Below are 18,030 nucleotides of genomic sequence, written 5' to 3'. Positions count from 1 at the left end.
TACTGGTAGAGTCACACCGCCCTGGGCCACCTCGCTAGGTCTCCACCTGTAAGAGGGTGAAACGGAGGAAACGAAGGGGTGACCACCCAGGCCATATCCCCTCCTATGGTCTCCCGGGACACGGCGCATCAGACCTGGGGCTGGCTGTGGGCCTACACGGTGGGCGGCCTCCACCTCCCCTCCCCCTGGACCCTGCCTAGGCACATGCATATTTTTGGTCCCAGCTACGTGTTTAGCCATTGGATTCTCCCCAACAAAATGCTGCCATGGGGATGTGAAATGGAATCCCTAGCGGAGCCCAGTTGGGGAGGGCGCCCCCTTCCGGGCTCCCCGGGACATCGCACACCGCCCCCCGGAGCCGCTCTCCCGCGTCTCGCATCTCCTGGAAGCTCAGAAGGTGGATGAGAGGCAGCTGGTGGCTCAGCAGGGACAGATGTAGTCCCGGCTAGAGGGCGGGCGGGGCAGAGGGTGGGGGGAGCTGAGCAGCAGGTCAGCCAGGGGGCCCAGGGCTCAGCGGGCCTGGAGGCCCGGCGCCGCGGGCTCTTGAGGCTCCCGGAGGCCGGCTCCAGCGTCTACGGCCATACCACCCTGAACGCGCCCGATCTCGTCTGATCTCGGAAGCTAAGCAGGGTCGGGCCTGGTTAGTACTTGGATGGGAGACCGCCTGGGAATACCGGGTGCTGTAGGCTTTTGATTGCCATTTTTTGAGCCCGCCCCATCCGCCCTTTGCCGGTGTGGGGGGAACCTCCCATCGCCCCCGCGGGGCTACTCTCAGAGCTGAACCCCCACCTCCCCTCGCCCAGCCTCGTCCGCCGTCCAAAATTAGGAAGTGCCGTCTCGCGCCTAACAGACAGCAACCCTGCGTTGCAGGGGCGTGTCTCTTCCATTCCCCCCCCCCCCCCCCCGCACCCATGCAAGCCCCAAGCGCTCTGTGCTCTGCGGGGGCAACAGGGGACCCACAACCGGGGGAACCCATCGAAGCCCCCGTGCTGCGGAGGGACGTAGCTCCCCAAACTGCTAAGGGAACCCCGCGGTCCCCACCAAAGGCCCAGGCCGCCCTCCTCTCGCTTTGTGCCATCCCCCGGGGGGCGGGGGGGGGGGGGGAGAGCTGGGGGGTGGGCGGGGGGGCTTCGTCCTACCCTTCCGCATTTCAGGCAATCGCACCCCCAAAGGAAGGCGCCCTCCTGCATCTTTTCGAAGCTCAGGAGATGGGCTGGGCGGGCCAGAGACAGCTGATGGCTCTGCAAGAAGAGATCTGGTCCGGGCTGGGGCGGCTGGTGTGCGGAGAGGGGTGGCGGAGCACCAGGTCGGGGAGGGGGGGGGGGTGTGCGGAGACAGGGCTTTTTTATGTTTGTATTTTCCTTGCCCAAGCTCCGCCCCGTGGCCAAGGCAGGGCCCTGAAGTCCACGGGGACGCCCGCTCCCTTCTGCCACTCTGCAACACTCCACCTCCCCACGCCCAAACACCCACCCTGAGCCCAGGAGAGCGGCTCGGCCACTCCCCTCCTCACCTTGGCGGTGTTGAGGGTTTGGTGGGGGGACCCCTGGGCCTACTCTAGGATCCCCCACCCCCGGCCACCACGACCTCCACCCTCTAATCAGGGAAAGGGATCTCCCGCCTGACAGAGGGCACCCGGGATGGGAGGGATGTGTCTGTGACGCTAATGGAAGAGGCTCCCGCGGGCTTGGCTCAGTGGACAGAGCGCAGGCCTGTGGATGGAAGGGTCTCCGGTTCCACTGGGGTCAAGGGCACTTACCTCCCTTGCGGGCTGGAACCCTGCCCCCTCGGGGGCGCCTGCCAGAGGCAACCAATCCAGGTGTCTCCCTCACATCCATGTTTCTCTCTGCCTCTCCCGGTTTTTTCCAGTCTCCCTAAAAGTCAAGGGAGAGATATCCTGGCCGAGGATTATGAGAAATGAATAGATAAATAGATAGATAGATAGATAGATAGATAGATCAATAGATCAATAAATACATAAATAGATAGATAGATAGATAGATAGATAGATAAATACAGGTGGAACTGCTGAACACTCTCGGGGGAATCTGATATCTGGCTCTCCTTGGTCATCTTAATCCCGTGGGGACAGCGCCCTCTGTACCCACCCTCAACTCTAGGCCCACTCTGACTGCCGGTGGTCTGGTCTCTAGCTCCCGGACAAGGATTGGAAGAAGTTGTACTAGTCCAACTGAGTCTCCATGACCACCTGGGTGGAGCTCTGATAAGGCAACGCCTGGTGTCCGGGCCATTGGAAAATTGCCCGGGTCTCACCACAGTAGGAAAACCCACCATAAAGTCATTTTCCCTGATCAGGTGCACAGGGTTGTCTGAATAGACTTCTAGCCATGAAGGAATCAAATGAGCCCTCAACCCCTAGGATTTCCAGAGGGTACGGGAGCTTGGTCCCCAGCATTCACTTCCTCTTGTGGCCCCCATGACCTGAGGTAGGCACTTGAGAGACCCAGCAAACCACCCCTCCTGCAGCTTCTTTCGCTCCAGCACACACACACACACACACACACACACACACACACACACCCATACGCACACACACAGACACGCACGCACGCACGCACGCACGCACACACAGTGGCAAGGACTGATATGATGCCCTCAAGTGCTTCCAGTTGTGGCCTCCCTGGCATTGGCCAACGCTAGGCAGTCCTAAGTTACCTGAGGCTACACACTGCTCAAGGACAGCAGGCGTCAGAAGGGAGACTAGAGCCACTGTCTGCATGAGTGAAACAGTTTTGTTGTAAGCTTTTCCAAAGACACAGCCCAAGGACATCTGGAGACCAGTGGAGAACATCCTGCTCTCTCCCAGGTCTCCAGTCAAGTGAGGTGATAGGGGCCTGTCTCAGGAATGTGGTGCCTGGTGACCAGAGTTCTAGCTTCTGTATTGTCCTGTCACTGAGGAAGTGACATCAAGTTTGCAAGGTTCCATTACCTGTATGTGTTCCTTTAAGCACACTTGCCCGGAAAGCCCTCTGGGCTTTTGACTGACACCCCCAGAAATACTGCAAGTTCCCCAACTCAGCTTTCTCCCACAGCTCCCCGTTCTTGCCACCAGGGGCCTAGCATTCAGGAGAGCCCAGTGAGACCTGCGTTGTCTGATTGGCTTAGTGTCCTGGCAAAGCCATTGTGTCCTCCTGGGCCTTCCCAGGGACCCTGCCGACACACGAGGGATGGTACAGGAAACAATCTTCTAGAGGCCTGGACCGGTGTATATGACATCAAACCCGCCCCACCTGTGGGCAGTGTGACCTGCGCCGGATGCAAAAACTCAGAGAGGGCCAGATCACTAGACGGGGGTGGGATGTGGCCTGGACTGCCACTCCCAACAGGCCTGGGCTTCAGCACTGTGATACTGGTAGAGTCACACCGCCCTGGGCCACCTCGCTAGGTCTCCACCTGTAAGAGGGTGAAACGGAGGAAACGAAGGGGTGACCACCCAGGCCATATCCCCTCCTATGGTCTCCCGGGACACGGCGCATCAGACCTGGGGCTGGCTGTGGGCCTACACGGTGGGCGGCCTCCACCTCCCCTCCCCCTGGACCCTGCCTAGGCACATGCATATTTTTGGTCCCAGCTACGTGTTTAGCCATTGGATTCTCCCCAACAAAATGCTGCCATGGGGATGTGAAATGGAATCCCTAGCGGAGCCCAGTTGGGGAGGGCGCCCCCTTCCGGGCTCCCCGGGACATCGCACACCGCCCCCCGGAGCCGCTCTCCCGCGTCTCGCATCTCCTGGAAGCTCAGAAGGTGGATGAGAGGCAGCTGGTGGCTCAGCAGGGACAGATGTAGTCCCGGCTAGAGGGCGGGCGGGGCAGAGGGTGGGGGGAGCTGAGCAGCAGGTCAGCCAGGGGGCCCAGGGCTCAGCGGGCCTGGAGGCCCGGCGCCGCGGGCTCTTGAGGCTCCCGGAGGCCGGCTCCAGCGTCTACGGCCATACCACCCTGAACGCGCCCGATCTCGTCTGATCTCGGAAGCTAAGCAGGGTCGGGCCTGGTTAGTACTTGGATGGGAGACCGCCTGGGAATACCGGGTGCTGTAGGCTTTTGATTGCCATTTTTTGAGCCCGCCCCATCCGCCCTTTGCCGGTGTGGGGGGAACCTCCCATCGCCCCCGCGGGGCTACTCTCAGAGCTGAACCCCCACCTCCCCTCGCCCAGCCTCGTCCGCCATCCAAAATTAGGAAGTGCCGTCTCGCGCCTAACAGACAGCAACCCTGCGTTGCAGGGGCGTGTCTCTTCCATTCCCCCCCCCCCCCCCCCCCCCCCGCACCCATGCAAGCCCCAAGCGCTCTGTGCTCTGCGGGGGCAACAGGGGACCCACAACCGGGGGAACCCATCGAAGCCCCCGTGCTGCGGAGGGACGTAGCTCCCCAAACTGCTAAGGGAACCCCGCGGTCCCCACCAAAGGCCCAGGCCGCCCTCCTCTCGCTTTGTGCCATCCCCCGGGGGGCGGGGGGGGGGGGAGAGCTGGGGGGTGGGCGGGGGGGCTTCGTCCTACCCTTCCGCATTTCAGGCAATCGCACCCCCAAAGGAAGGCGCCCTCCTGCATCTTTTCGAAGCTCAGGAGATGGGCTGGGCGGGCCAGAGACAGCTGATGGCTCTGCAAGAAGAGATCTGGTCCGGGCTGGGGCGGCTGGTGTGCGGAGAGGGGTGGCGGAGCACCAGGTCGGGGAGGGGGGGGGGGTGTGCGGAGACAGGGCTTTTTTATGTTTGTATTTTCCTTGCCCAAGCTCCGCCCCGTGGCCAAGGCAGGGCCCTGAAGTCCACGGGGACGCCCGCTCCCTTCTGCCACTCTGCAACACTCCACCTCCCCACGCCCAAACACCCACCCTGAGCCCAGGAGAGCGGCTCGGCCACTCCCCTCCTCACCTTGGCGGTGTTGAGGGTTTGGTGGGGGGACCCCTGGGCCTACTCTAGGATCCCCCACCCCCGGCCACCACGACCTCCACCCTCTAATCAGGGAAAGGGATCTCCCGCCTGACAGAGGGCACCCGGGATGGGAGGGATGTGTCTGTGACGCTAATGGAAGAGGCTCCCGCGGGCTTGGCTCAGTGGACAGAGCGCAGGCCTGTGGATGGAAGGGTCTCCGGTTCCACTGGGGTCAAGGGCACTTACCTCCCTTGCGGGCTGGAACCCTGCCCCCTCGGGGGCGCCTGCCAGAGGCAACCAATCCAGGTGTCTCCCTCACATCCATGTTTCTCTCTGCCTCTCCCGGTTTTTTCCAGTCTCCCTAAAAGTCAAGGGAGAGATATCCTGGCCGAGGATTATGAGAAATGAATAGATAAATAGATAGATAGATAGATAGATAGATAGATAGATAGATAGATCAATAGATCAATAAATACATAAATAGATAGATAGATAGATAGATAGATAGATAGATAGATAGATACAGGTGGAACTGCTGAACACTCTCGGGGGAATCTGATATCTGGCTCTCCTTGGTCATCTTAATCCCGTGGGGACAGCGCCCTCTGTACCCACCCTCAACTCTAGGCCCACTCTGACTGCCGGTGGTCTGGTCTCTAGCTCCCGGACAAGGATTGGAAGAAGTTGTACTAGTCCAACTGAGTCTCCATGACCACCTGGGTGGAGCTCTGATAAGGCAACGCCTGGTGTCCGGGCCATTGGAAAATTGCCCGGGTCTCACCACAGTAGGAAAACCCACCATAAAGTCATTTTCCCTGATCAGGTGCACAGGGTTGTCTGAATAGACTTCTAGCCATGAAGGAATCAAATGAGCCCTCAACCCCTAGGATTTCCAGAGGGTACGGGAGCTTGGTCCCCAGCATTCACTTCCTCTTGTGGCCCCCATGACCTGAGGTAGGCACTTGAGAGACCCAGCAAACCACCCCTCCTGCAGCTTCTTTCGCTCCAGCACACACACACACACACACACACACACACCCATACGCACACACACAGACACGCACGCACGCACGCACGCACGCACACACAGTGGCAAGGACTGATATGATGCCCTCAAGTGCTTCCAGTTGTGGCCTCCCTGGCATTGGCCAACGCTAGGCAGTCCTAAGTTACCTGAGGCTACACACTGCTCAAGGACAGCAGGCGTCAGAAGGGAGACTAGAGCCACTGTCTGCATGAGTGAAACAGTTTTGTTGTAAGCTTTTCCAAAGACACAGCCCAAGGACATCTGGAGACCAGTGGAGAACATCCTGCTCTCTCCCAGGTCTCCAGTCAAGTGAGGTGATAGGGGCCTGTCTCAGGAATGTGGTGCCTGGTGACCAGAGTTCTAGCTTCTGTATTGTCCTGTCACTGAGGAAGTGACATCAAGTTTGCAAGGTTCCATTACCTGTATGTGTTCCTTTAAGCACACTTGCCCGGAAAGCCCTCTGGGCTTTTGACTGACACCCCCAGAAATACTGCAAGTTCCCCAACTCAGCTTTCTCCCACAGCTCCCCGTTCTTGCCACCAGGGGCCTAGCATTCAGGAGAGCCCAGTGAGACCTGCGTTGTCTGATTGGCTTAGTGTCCTGGCAAAGCCATTGTGTCCTCCTGGGCCTTCCCAGGGACCCTGCCGACACACGAGGGATGGTACAGGAAACAATCTTCTAGAGGCCTGGACCGGTGTATATGACATCAAACCCGCCCCACCTGTGGGCAGTGTGACCTGCGCCGGATGCAAAAACTCAGAGAGGGCCAGATCACTAGACGGGGTGGGATGTGGCCTGGACTGCCACTCCCAACAGGCCTGGGCTTCAGCACTGTGATACTGGTAGAGTCACACCGCCCTGGGCCACCTCGCTAGGTCTCCACCTGTAAGAGGGTGAAACGGAGGAAACGAAGGGGTGACCACCCAGGCCATATCCCCTCCTATGGTCTCCCGGGACACGGCGCATCAGACCTGGGGCTGGCTGTGGGCCTACACGGTGGGCGGCCTCCACCTCCCCTCCCCCTGGACCCTGCCTAGGCACATGCATATTTTTGGTCCCAGCTACGTGTTTAGCCATTGGATTCTCCCCAACAAAATGCTGCCATGGGGATGTGAAATGGAATCCCTAGCGGAGCCCAGTTGGGGAGGGCGCCCCCTTCCGGGCTCCCCGGGACATCGCACACCGCCCCCCGGAGCCGCTCTCCCGCGTCTCGCATCTCCTGGAAGCTCAGAAGGTGGATGAGAGGCAGCTGGTGGCTCAGCAGGGACAGATGTAGTCCCGGCTAGAGGGCGGGCGGGGCAGAGGGTGGGGGGAGCTGAGCAGCAGGTCAGCCAGGGGGCCCAGGGCTCAGCGGGCCTGGAGGCCCGGCGCCGCGGGCTCTTGAGGCTCCCGGAGGCCGGCTCCAGCGTCTACGGCCATACCACCCTGAACGCGCCCGATCTCGTCTGATCTCGGAAGCTAAGCAGGGTCGGGCCTGGTTAGTACTTGGATGGGAGACCGCCTGGGAATACCGGGTGCTGTAGGCTTTTGATTGCCATTTTTTGAGCCCGCCCCATCCGCCCTTTGCCGGTGTGGGGGGAACCTCCCATCGCCCCCGCGGGGCTACTCTCAGAGCTGAACCCCCACCTCCCCTCGCCCAGCCTCGTCCGCCATCCAAAATTAGGAAGTGCCTTCTCGCGCCTAACAGACAGCAGCCCTGCGTTGCAGGGGCGTGTCTCTTCCATTCCCCCCCCCCCCCCCCCCCCGCACCCATGCAAGCCCCAAGCGCTCTGTGCTCTGCGGGGGCAACAGGGGACCCACAACCGGGGGAACCCATCGAAGCCCCCGTGCTGCGGAGGGACGTAGCTCCCCAAACTGCTAAGGGAACCCCGCGGTCCCCACCAAAGGCCCAGGCCGCCCTCCTCTCGCTTTGTGCCATCCCCCGGGGGGCGGGGGGGGGGGGGAGAGCTGGGGGGTGGGCGGGGGGGCTTCGTCCTACCCTTCCGCATTTCAGGCAATCGCACCCCCAAAGGAAGGCGCCCTCCTGCATCTTTTCGAAGCTCAGGAGATGGGCTGGGCGGGCCAGAGACAGCTGATGGCTCTGCAAGAAGAGATCTGGTCCGGGCTGGGGCGGCTGGTGTGCGGAGAGGGGTGGCGGAGCACCAGGTCGGGGAGGGGGGGGGGGTGTGCGGAGACAGGGCTTTTTTATGTTTGTATTTTCCTTGCCCAAGCTCCGCCCCGTGGCCAAGGCAGGGCCCTGAAGTCCACGGGGACGCCCGCTCCCTTCTGCCACTCTGCAACACTCCACCTCCCCACGCCCAAACACCCACCCTGAGCCCAGGAGAGCGGCTCGGCCACTCCCCTCCTCACCTTGGCGGTGTTGAGGGTTTGGTGGGGGGACCCCTGGGCCTACTCTAGGATCCCCCACCCCCGGCCACCACGACCTCCACCCTCTAATCAGGGAAAGGGATCTCCCGCCTGACAGAGGGCACCCGGGATGGGAGGGATGTGTCTGTGACGCTAATGGAAGAGGCTCCCGCGGGCTTGGCTCAGTGGACAGAGCGCAGGCCTGTGGATGGAAGGGTCTCCGGTTCCACTGGGGTCAAGGGCACTTACCTCCCTTGCGGGCTGGAACCCTGCCCCCTCGGGGGCGCCTGCCAGAGGCAACCAATCCAGGTGTCTCCCTCACATCCATGTTTCTCTCTGCCTCTCCCGGTTTTTTCCAGTCTCCCTAAAAGTCAAGGGAGAGATATCCTGGCCGAGGATTATGAGAAATGAATAGATAAATAGATAGATAGATAGATAGATAAATAGATAGATAGATCAATAGATCAATAAATACATAAATAGATAGATAGATAGATAGATAGATAGATAGATAGATAGATAAATACAGGTGGAACTGCTGAACACTCTCGGGGGAATCTGATATCTGGCTCTCCTTGGTCATCTTAATCCCGTGGGGACAGCGCCCTCTGTACCCACCCTCAACTCTAGGCCCACTCTGACTGCCGGTGGTCTGGTCTCTAGCTCCCGGACAAGGATTGGAAGAAGTTGTACTAGTCCAACTGAGTCTCCATGACCACCTGGGTGGAGCTCTGATAAGGCAACGCCTGGTGTCCGGGCCATTGGAAAATTGCCCGGGTCTCACCACAGTAGGAAAACCCACCATAAAGTCATTTTCCCTGATCAGGTGCACAGGGTTGTCTGAATAGACTTCTAGCCATGAAGGAATCAAATGAGCCCTCAACCCCTAGGATTTCCAGAGGGTACGGGAGCTTGGTCCCCAGCATTCACTTCCTCTTGTGGCCCCCATGACCTGAGGTAGGCACTTGAGAGACCCAGCAAACCACCCCTCCTGCAGCTTCTTTCGCTCCAGCACACACACACACACACACACACACACACCCATACGCACACACACAGACACGCACGCACGCACGCACGCACGCACACACAGTGGCAAGGACTGATATGATGCCCTCAAGTGCTTCCAGTTGTGGCCTCCCTGGCATTGGCCAACGCTAGGCAGTCCTAAGTTACCTGAGGCTACACACTGCTCAAGGACAGCAGGCGTCAGAAGGGAGACTAGAGCCACTGTCTGCATGAGTGAAACAGTTTTGTTGTAAGCTTTTCCAAAGACACAGCCCAAGGACATCTGGAGACCAGTGGAGAACATCCTGCTCTCTCCCAGGTCTCCAGTCAAGTGAGGTGATAGGGGCCTGTCTCAGGAATGTGGTGCCTGGTGACCAGAGTTCTAGCTTCTGTATTGTCCTGTCACTGAGGAAGTGACATCAAGTTTGCAAGGTTCCATTACCTGTATGTGTTCCTTTAAGCACACTTGCCCGGAAAGCCCTCTGGGCTTTTGACTGACACCCCCAGAAATACTGCAAGTTCCCCAACTCAGCTTTCTCCCACAGCTCCCCGTTCTTGCCACCAGGGGCCTAGCATTCAGGAGAGCCCAGTGAGACCTGCGTTGTCTGATTGGCTTAGTGTCCTGGCAAAGCCATTGTGTCCTCCTGGGCCTTCCCAGGGACCCTGCCGACACACGAGGGATGGTACAGGAAACAATCTTCTAGAGGCCTAGACCGGTGTATATGACATCAAACCCGCCCCACCTGTGGGCAGTGTGACCTGCGCCGGATGCAAAAACTCAGAGAGGGCCAGATCACTAGACGGGGTGGGATGTGGCCTGGACTGCCACTCCCAACAGGCCTGGGCTTCAGCACTGTGATACTGGTAGAGTCACACCGCCCTGGGCCACCTCGCTAGGTCTCCACCTGTAAGAGGGTGAAACGGAGGAAACGAAGGGGTGACCACCCAGGCCATATCCCCTCCTATGGTCTCCCGGGACACGGCGCATCAGACCTGGGGCTGGCTGTGGGCCTACACGGTGGGCGGCCTCCACCTCCCCTCCCCCTGGACCCTGCCTAGGCACATGCATATTTTTGGTCCCAGCTACGTGTTTAGCCATTGGATTCTCCCCAACAAAATGCTGCCATGGGGATGTGAAATGGAATCCCTAGCGGAGCCCAGTTGGGGAGGGCGCCCCCTTCCGGGCTCCCCGGGACATCGCACACCGCCCCCCGGAGCCGCTCTCCCGCGTCTCGCATCTCCTGGAAGCTCAGAAGGTGGATGAGAGGCAGCTGGTGGCTCAGCAGGGACAGATGTAGTCCCGGCTAGAGGGCGGGCGGGGCAGAGGGTGGGGGGAGCTGAGCAGCAGGTCAGCCAGGGGGCCCAGGGCTCAGCGGGCCTGGAGGCCCGGCGCCGCGGGCTCTTGAGGCTCCCGGAGGCCGGCTCCAGCGTCTACGGCCATACCACCCTGAACGCGCCCGATCTCGTCTGATCTCGGAAGCTAAGCAGGGTCGGGCCTGGTTAGTACTTGGATGGGAGACCGCCTGGGAATACCGGGTGCTGTAGGCTTTTGATTGCCATTTTTTGAGCCCGCCCCATCCGCCCTTTGCCGGTGTGGGGGGAACCTCCCATCGCCCCCGCGGGGCTACTCTCAGAGCTGAACCCCCACCTCCCCTCGCCCAGCCTCGTCCGCCATCCAAAATTAGGAAGTGCCTTCTCGCGCCTAACAGACAGCAGCCCTGCGTTGCAGGGGCGTGTCTCTTCCATTCCCCCCCCCCCCCCCCCCCCGCACCCATGCAAGCCCCAAGCGCTCTGTGCTCTGCGGGGGCAACAGGGGACCCACAACCGGGGGAACCCATCGAAGCCCCCGTGCTGCGGAGGGACGTAGCTCCCCAAACTGCTAAGGGAACCCCGCGGTCCCCACCAAAGGCCCAGGCCGCCCTCCTCTCGCTTTGTGCCATCCCCCGGGGGGCGGGGGGGGGGGGGGAGAGCTGGGGGGTGGGCGGGGGGGCTTCGTCCTACCCTTCCGCATTTCAGGCAATCGCACCCCCAAAGGAAGGCGCCCTCCTGCATCTTTTCGAAGCTCAGGAGATGGGCTGGGCGGGCCAGAGACAGCTGATGGCTCTGCAAGAAGAGATCTGGTCCGGGCTGGGGCGGCTGGTGTGCGGAGAGGGGTGGCGGAGCACCAGGTCGGGGAGGGGGGGGGGGTGTGCGGAGACAGGGCTTTTTTATGTTTGTATTTTCCTTGCCCAAGCTCCGCCCCGTGGCCAAGGCAGGGCCCTGAAGTCCACGGGGACGCCCGCTCCCTTCCTGCCACTCTGCAACACTCCACCTCCCCACGCCCAAACACCCACCCTGAGCCCAGGAGAGCGGCTCGGCCACTCCCCTCCTCACCTTGGCGGTGTTGAGGGTTTGGTGGGGGGACCCCTGGGCCTACTCTAGGATCCCCCACCCCCGGCCACCACGACCTCCACCCTCTAATCAGGGAAAGGGATCTCCCGCCTGACAGAGGGCACCCGGGATGGGAGGGATGTGTCTGTGACGCTAATGGAAGAGGCTCCCGCGGGCTTGGCTCAGTGGACAGAGCGCAGGCCTGTGGATGGAAGGGTCTCCGGTTCCACTGGGGTCAAGGGCACTTACCTCCCTTGCGGGCTGGAACCCTGCCCCCTCGGGGGCGCCTGCCAGAGGCAACCAATCCAGGTGTCTCCCTCACATCCATGTTTCTCTCTGCCTCTCCCGGTTTTTTCCAGTCTCCCTAAAAGTCAAGGGAGAGATATCCTGGCCGAGGATTATGAGAAATGAATAGATAAATAGATAGATAGATAGATAGATAGATAGATAGATAGATAGATAGATCAATAGATCAATAAATACATAAATAGATAGATAGATAGATAGATAGATAGATAGATAGATAGATAGATAAATACAGGTGGAACTGCTGAACACTCTCGGGGGAATCTGATATCTGGCTCTCCTTGGTCATCTTAATCCCGTGGGGACAGCGCCCTCTGTACCCACCCTCAACTCTAGGCCCACTCTGACTGCCGGTGGTCTGGTCTCTAGCTCCCGGACAAGGATTGGAAGAAGTTGTACTAGTCCAACTGAGTCTCCATGACCACCTGGGTGGAGCTCTGATAAGGCAACGCCTGGTGTCCGGGCCATTGGAAAATTGCCCGGGTCTCACCACAGTAGGAAAACCCACCATAAAGTCATTTTCCCTGATCAGGTGCACAGGGTTGTCTGAATAGACTTCTAGCCATGAAGGAATCAAATGAGCCCTCAACCCCTAGGATTTCCAGAGGGTACGGGAGCTTGGTCCCCAGCATTCACTTCCTCTTGTGGCCCCCATGACCTGAGGTAGGCACTTGAGAGACCCAGCAAACCACCCCTCCTGCAGCTTCTTTCGCTCCAGCACACACACACACACACACACACACACACACACACCCATACGCACACACACAGACACGCACGCACGCACGCACGCACGCACACACAGTGGCAAGGACTGATATGATGCCCTCAAGTGCTTCCAGTTGTGGCCTCCCTGGCATTGGCCAACGCTAGGCAGTCCTAAGTTACCTGAGGCTACACACTGCTCAAGGACAGCAGGCGTCAGAAGGGAGACTAGAGCCACTGTCTGCATGAGTGAAACAGTTTTGTTGTAAGCTTTTCCAAAGACACAGCCCAAGGACATCTGGAGACCAGTGGAGAACATCCTGCTCTCTCCCAGGTCTCCAGTCAAGTGAGGTGATAGGGGCCTGTCTCAGGAATGTGGTGCCTGGTGACCAGAGTTCTAGCTTCTGTATTGTCCTGTCACTGAGGAAGTGACATCAAGTTTGCAAGGTTCCATTACCTGTATGTGTTCCTTTAAGCACACTTGCCCGGAAAGCCCTCTGGGCTTTTGACTGACACCCCCAGAAATACTGCAAGTTCCCCAACTCAGCTTTCTCCCACAGCTCCCCGTTCTTGCCACCAGGGGCCTAGCATTCAGGAGAGCCCAGTGAGACCTGCGTTGTCTGATTGGCTTAGTGTCCTGGCAAAGCCATTGTGTCCTCCTGGGCCTTCCCAGGGACCCTGCCGACACACGAGGGATGGTACAGGAAACAATCTTCTAGAGGCCTGGACCGGTGTATATGACATCAAACCCGCCCCACCTGTGGGCAGTGTGACCTGCGCCGGATGCAAAAACTCAGAGAGGGCCAGATCACTAGACGGGGTGGGATGTGGCCTGGACTGCCACTCCCAACAGGCCTGGGCTTCAGCACTGTGATACTGGTAGAGTCACACCGCCCTGGGCCACCTCGCTAGGTCTCCACCTGTAAGAGGGTGAAACGGAGGAAACGAAGGGGTGACCACCCAGGCCATATCCCCTCCTATGGTCTCCCGGGACACGGCGCATCAGACCTGGGGCTGGCTGTGGGCCTACACGGTGGGCGGCCTCCACCTCCCCTCCCCCTGGACCCTGCCTAGGCACATGCATATTTTTGGTCCCAGCTACGTGTTTAGCCATTGGATTCTCCCCAACAAAATGCTGCCATGGGGATGTGAAATGGAATCCCTAGCGGAGCCCAGTTGGGGAGGGCGCCCCCTTCCGGGCTCCCCGGGACATCGCACACCGCCCCCCGGAGCCGCTCTCCCGCGTCTCGCATCTCCTGGAAGCTCAGAAGGTGGATGAGAGGCAGCTGGTGGCTCAGCAGGGACAGATGTAGTCCCGGCTAGAGGGCGGGCGGGGCAGAGGGTGGGGGGAGCTGAGCAGCAGGTCAGCCAGGGGGCCCAGGGCTCAGCGGGCCTGGAGGCCCGGCGCCGCGGGCTCTTGAGGCTCCCGGAGGCCGGCTCCAGCGTCTACGGCCATACCACCCTGAACGCGCCCGATCTCGTCTGATCTCGGAAGCTAAGCAGGGTCGGGCCTGGTTAGTACTTGGATGGGAGACCGCCTGGGAATACCGGGTGCTGTAGGCTTTTGATTGCCATTTTTTGAGCCCGCCCCATCCGCCCTTTGCCGGTGTGGGGGGAACCTCCCATCGCCCCCGCGGGGCTACTCTCAGAGCTGAACCCCCACCTCCCCTCGCCCAGCCTCGTCCGCCATCCAAAATTAGGAAGTGCCGTCTCGCGCCTAACAGACAGCAGCCCTGCGTTGCAGGGGCGTGTCTCTTCCATTCCCCCCCCCCCCCCCCCCCCCCCGCACCCATGCAAGCCCCAAGCGCTCTGTGCTCTGCGGGGGCAACAGGGGACCCACAACCGGGGGAACCCATCGAAGCCCCCGTGCTGCGGAGGGACGTAGCTCCCCAAACTGCTAAGGGAACCCCGCGGTCCCCACCAAAGGCCCAGGCCGCCCTCCTCTCGCTTTGTGCCATCCCCCGGGGGGCGGGGGGGGGGGGGGGAGAGCTGGGGGGTGGGCGGGGGGGCTTCGTCCTACCCTTCCGCATTTCAGGCAATCGCACCCCCAAAGGAAGGCGCCCTCCTGCATCTTTTCGAAGCTCAGGAGATGGGCTGGGCGGGCCAGAGACAGCTGATGGCTCTGCAAGAAGAGATCTGGTCCGGGCTGGGGCGGCTGGTGTGCGGAGAGGGGTGGCGGAGCACCAGGTCGGGGAGGGGGGGGGGGTGTGCGGAGACAGGGCTTTTTTATGTTTGTATTTTCCTTGCCCAAGCTCCGCCCCGTGGCCAAGGCAGGGCCCTGAAGTCCACGGGGACGCCCGCTCCCTTCTGCCACTCTGCAACACTCCACCTCCCCACGCCCAAACACCCACCCTGAGCCCAGGAGAGCGGCTCGGCCACTCCCCTCCTCACCTTGGCGGTGTTGAGGGTTTGGTGGGGGGACCCCTGGGCCTACTCTAGGATCCCCCACCCCCGGCCACCACGACCTCCACCCTCTAATCAGGGAAAGGGATCTCCCGCCTGACAGAGGGCACCCGGGATGGGAGGGATGTGTCTGTGACGCTAATGGAAGAGGCTCCCGCGGGCTTGGCTCAGTGGACAGAGCGCAGGCCTGTGGATGGAAGGGTCTCCGGTTCCACTGGGGTCAAGGGCACTTACCTCCCTTGCGGGCTGGAACCCTGCCCCCTCGGGGGCGCCTGCCAGAGGCAACCAATCCAGGTGTCTCCCTCACATCCATGTTTCTCTCTGCCTCTCCCGGTTTTTTCCAGTCTCCCTAAAAGTCAAGGGAGAGATATCCTGGCCGAGGATTATGAGAAATGAATAGATAAATAGATAGATAGATAGATAGATAGATAGATAGATAGATAGATCAATAGATCAATAAATACATAAATAGATAGATAGATAGATAGATAGATAGATAGATAGATAGATAAATACAGGTGGAACTGCTGAACACTCTCGGGGGAATCTGATATCTGGCTCTCCTTGGTCATCTTAATCCCGTGGGGACAGCGCCCTCTGTACCCACCCTCAACTCTAGGCCCACTCTGACTGCCGGTGGTCTGGTCTCTAGCTCCCGGACAAGGATTGGAAGAAGTTGTACTAGTCCAACTGAGTCTCCATGACCACCTGGGTGGAGCTCTGATAAGGCAACGCCTGGTGTCCGGGCCATTGGAAAATTGCCCGGGTCTCACCACAGTAGGAAAACCCACCATAAAGTCATTTTCCCTGATCAGGTGCACAGGGTTGTCTGAATAGACTTCTAGCCATGAAGGAATCAAATGAGCCCTCAACCCCTAGGATTTCCAGAGGGTACGGGAGCTTGGTCCCCAGCATTCACTTCCTCTTGTGGCCCCCATGACCTGAGGTAGGCACTTGAGAGACCCAGCAAACCACCCCTCCTGCAGCTTCTTTCGCTCCAGCACACACACACACACACACACACACACACACACACCCATACGCACACACACAGACACGCACGCACGCACGCACGCACGCACACACAGTGGCAAGGACTGATATGATGCCCTCAAGTGCTTCCAGTTGTGGCCTCCCTGGCATTGGCCAACGCTAGGCAGTCCTAAGTTACCTGAGGCTACACACTGCTCAAGGACAGCAGGCGTCAGAAGGGAGACTAGAGCCACTGTCTGCATGAGTGAAACAGTTTTGTTGTAAGCTTTTCCAAAGACACAGCCCAAGGACATCTGGAGACCAGTGGAGAACATCCTGCTCTCTCCCAGGTCTCCAGTCAAGTGAGGTGATAGGGGCCTGTCTCAGGAATGTGGTGCCTGGTGACCAGAGTTCTAGCTTCTGTATTGTCCTGTCACTGAGGAAGTGACATCAAGTTTGCAAGGTTCCATTACCTGTATGTGTTCCTTTAAGCACACTTGCCCGGAAAGCCCTCTGGGCTTTTGACTGACACCCCCAGAAATACTGCAAGTTCCCCAACTCAGCTTTCTCCCACAGCTCCCCGTTCTTGCCACCAGGGGCCTAGCATTCAGGAGAGCCCAGTGAGACCTGCGTTGTCTGATTGGCTTAGTGTCCTGGCAAAGCCATTGTGTCCTCCTGGGCCTTCCCAGGGACCCTGCCGACACACGAGGGATGGTACAGGAAACAATCTTCTAGAGGCCTGGACCGGTGTATATGACATCAAACCCGCCCCACCTGTGGGCAGTGTGACCTGCGCCGGATGCAAAAACTCAGAGAGGGCCAGATCACTAGACGGGGTGGGATGTGGCCTGGACTGCCACTCCCAACAGGCCTGGGCTTCAGCACTGTGATACTGGTAGAGTCACACCGCCCTGGGCCACCTCGCTAGGTCTCCACCTGTAAGAGGGTGAAACGGAGGAAACGAAGGGGTGACCACCCAGGCCATATCCCCTCCTATGGTCTCCCGGGACACGGCGCATCAGACCTGGGGCTGGCTGTGGGCCTACACGGTGGGCGGCCTCCACCTCCCCTCCCCCTGGACCCTGCCTAGGCACATGCATATTTTTGGTCCCAGCTACGTGTTTAGCCATTGGATTCTCCCCAACAAAATGCTGCCATGGGGATGTGAAATGGAATCCCTAGCGGAGCCCAGTTGGGGAGGGCGCCCCCTTCCGGGCTCCCCGGGACATCGCACACCGCCCCCCGGAGCCGCTCTCCCGCGTCTCGCATCTCCTGGAAGCTCAGAAGGTGGATGAGAGGCAGCTGGTGGCTCAGCAGGGACAGATGTAGTCCCGGCTAGAGGGCGGGCGGGGCAGAGGGTGGGGGGAGCTGAGCAGCAGGTCAGCCAGGGGGCCCAGGGCTCAGCGGGCCTGGAGGCCCGGCGCCGCGGGCTCTTGAGGCTCCCGGAGGCCGGCTCCAGCGTCTACGGCCATACCACCCTGAACGCGCCCGATCTCGTCTGATCTCGGAAGCTAAGCAGGGTCGGGCCTGGTTAGTACTTGGATGGGAGACCGCCTGGGAATACCGGGTGCTGTAGGCTTTTGATTGCCATTTTTTGAGCCCGCCCCATCCGCCCTTTGCCGGTGTGGGGGGAACCTCCCATCGCCCCCGCGGGGCTACTCTCAGAGCTGAACCCCCACCTCCCCTCGCCCAGCCTCGTCCGCCATCCAAAATTAGGAAGTGCCGTCTCGCGCCTAACAGACAGCAGCCCTGCGTTGCAGGGGCGTGTCTCTTCCATTCACCCCCCCCCCCCCCGCACCCATGCAAGCCCCAAGCGCTCTGTGCTCTGCGGGGGCAACAGGGGACCCACAACCGGGGGAACCCATCGAAGCCCCCGTGCTGCGGAGGGACGTAGCTCCCCAAACTGCTAAGGGAACCCCGCGGTCCCCACCAAAGGCCCAGGCCGCCCTCCTCTCGCTTTGTGCCATCCCCCGGGGGGCGGGGGGGGGGGGGGAGAGCTGGGGGGTGGGCGGGG

The 18,030-nt window shown here is 60.2% G+C and overlaps 6 non-coding genes across 6 annotated transcripts; all 6 read left to right on the top strand.

Moving 5' to 3' along the window:
* The first annotated feature begins 570 nt into the window (after positions 1-570).
* LOC139015873 (5S ribosomal RNA) lies at positions 571-689 on the top strand. The gene has a single exon (XR_011472524.1). It is a non-coding gene; the product is annotated as a 5S ribosomal RNA (ribosomal RNA).
* Positions 690-3,935: 3,246 nt separating this feature from the next.
* LOC139015862 (5S ribosomal RNA) lies at positions 3,936-4,054 on the top strand. The gene has a single exon (XR_011472517.1). It is a non-coding gene; the product is annotated as a 5S ribosomal RNA (ribosomal RNA).
* Positions 4,055-7,313: 3,259 nt separating this feature from the next.
* Positions 7,314-7,432, top strand: LOC139015851 (5S ribosomal RNA). Its single transcript, XR_011472507.1, has one exon. It is a non-coding gene; the product is annotated as a 5S ribosomal RNA (ribosomal RNA).
* A 3,257-nt stretch (positions 7,433-10,689) lies between these two features.
* LOC139015839 (5S ribosomal RNA) lies at positions 10,690-10,808 on the top strand. Its single transcript, XR_011472496.1, has one exon. It is a non-coding gene; the product is annotated as a 5S ribosomal RNA (ribosomal RNA).
* A 3,277-nt stretch (positions 10,809-14,085) lies between these two features.
* Positions 14,086-14,204, top strand: LOC139015947 (5S ribosomal RNA). Its single transcript, XR_011472584.1, has one exon. It is a non-coding gene; the product is annotated as a 5S ribosomal RNA (ribosomal RNA).
* Positions 14,205-17,476: 3,272 nt separating this feature from the next.
* On the top strand, positions 17,477-17,595 carry LOC139015936 (5S ribosomal RNA). The gene has a single exon (XR_011472582.1). It is a non-coding gene; the product is annotated as a 5S ribosomal RNA (ribosomal RNA).
* The last annotated feature ends 435 nt before the right edge of the window (positions 17,596-18,030 follow it).

This window comes from Myotis yumanensis, unplaced genomic scaffold (assembly GCF_028538775.1).
Source record: "Myotis yumanensis isolate MYYU_CA2020_CCGP unplaced genomic scaffold, mMyoYum1.0.hap1 SCAF_8, whole genome shotgun sequence".
In the NCBI taxonomy this organism is placed as follows: Eukaryota; Metazoa; Chordata; class Mammalia; order Chiroptera; family Vespertilionidae; genus Myotis; species Myotis yumanensis.
Note: the sequence above shows the minus strand (reverse complement) of the source record. Positions and strands in the feature narration are given on the sequence as shown.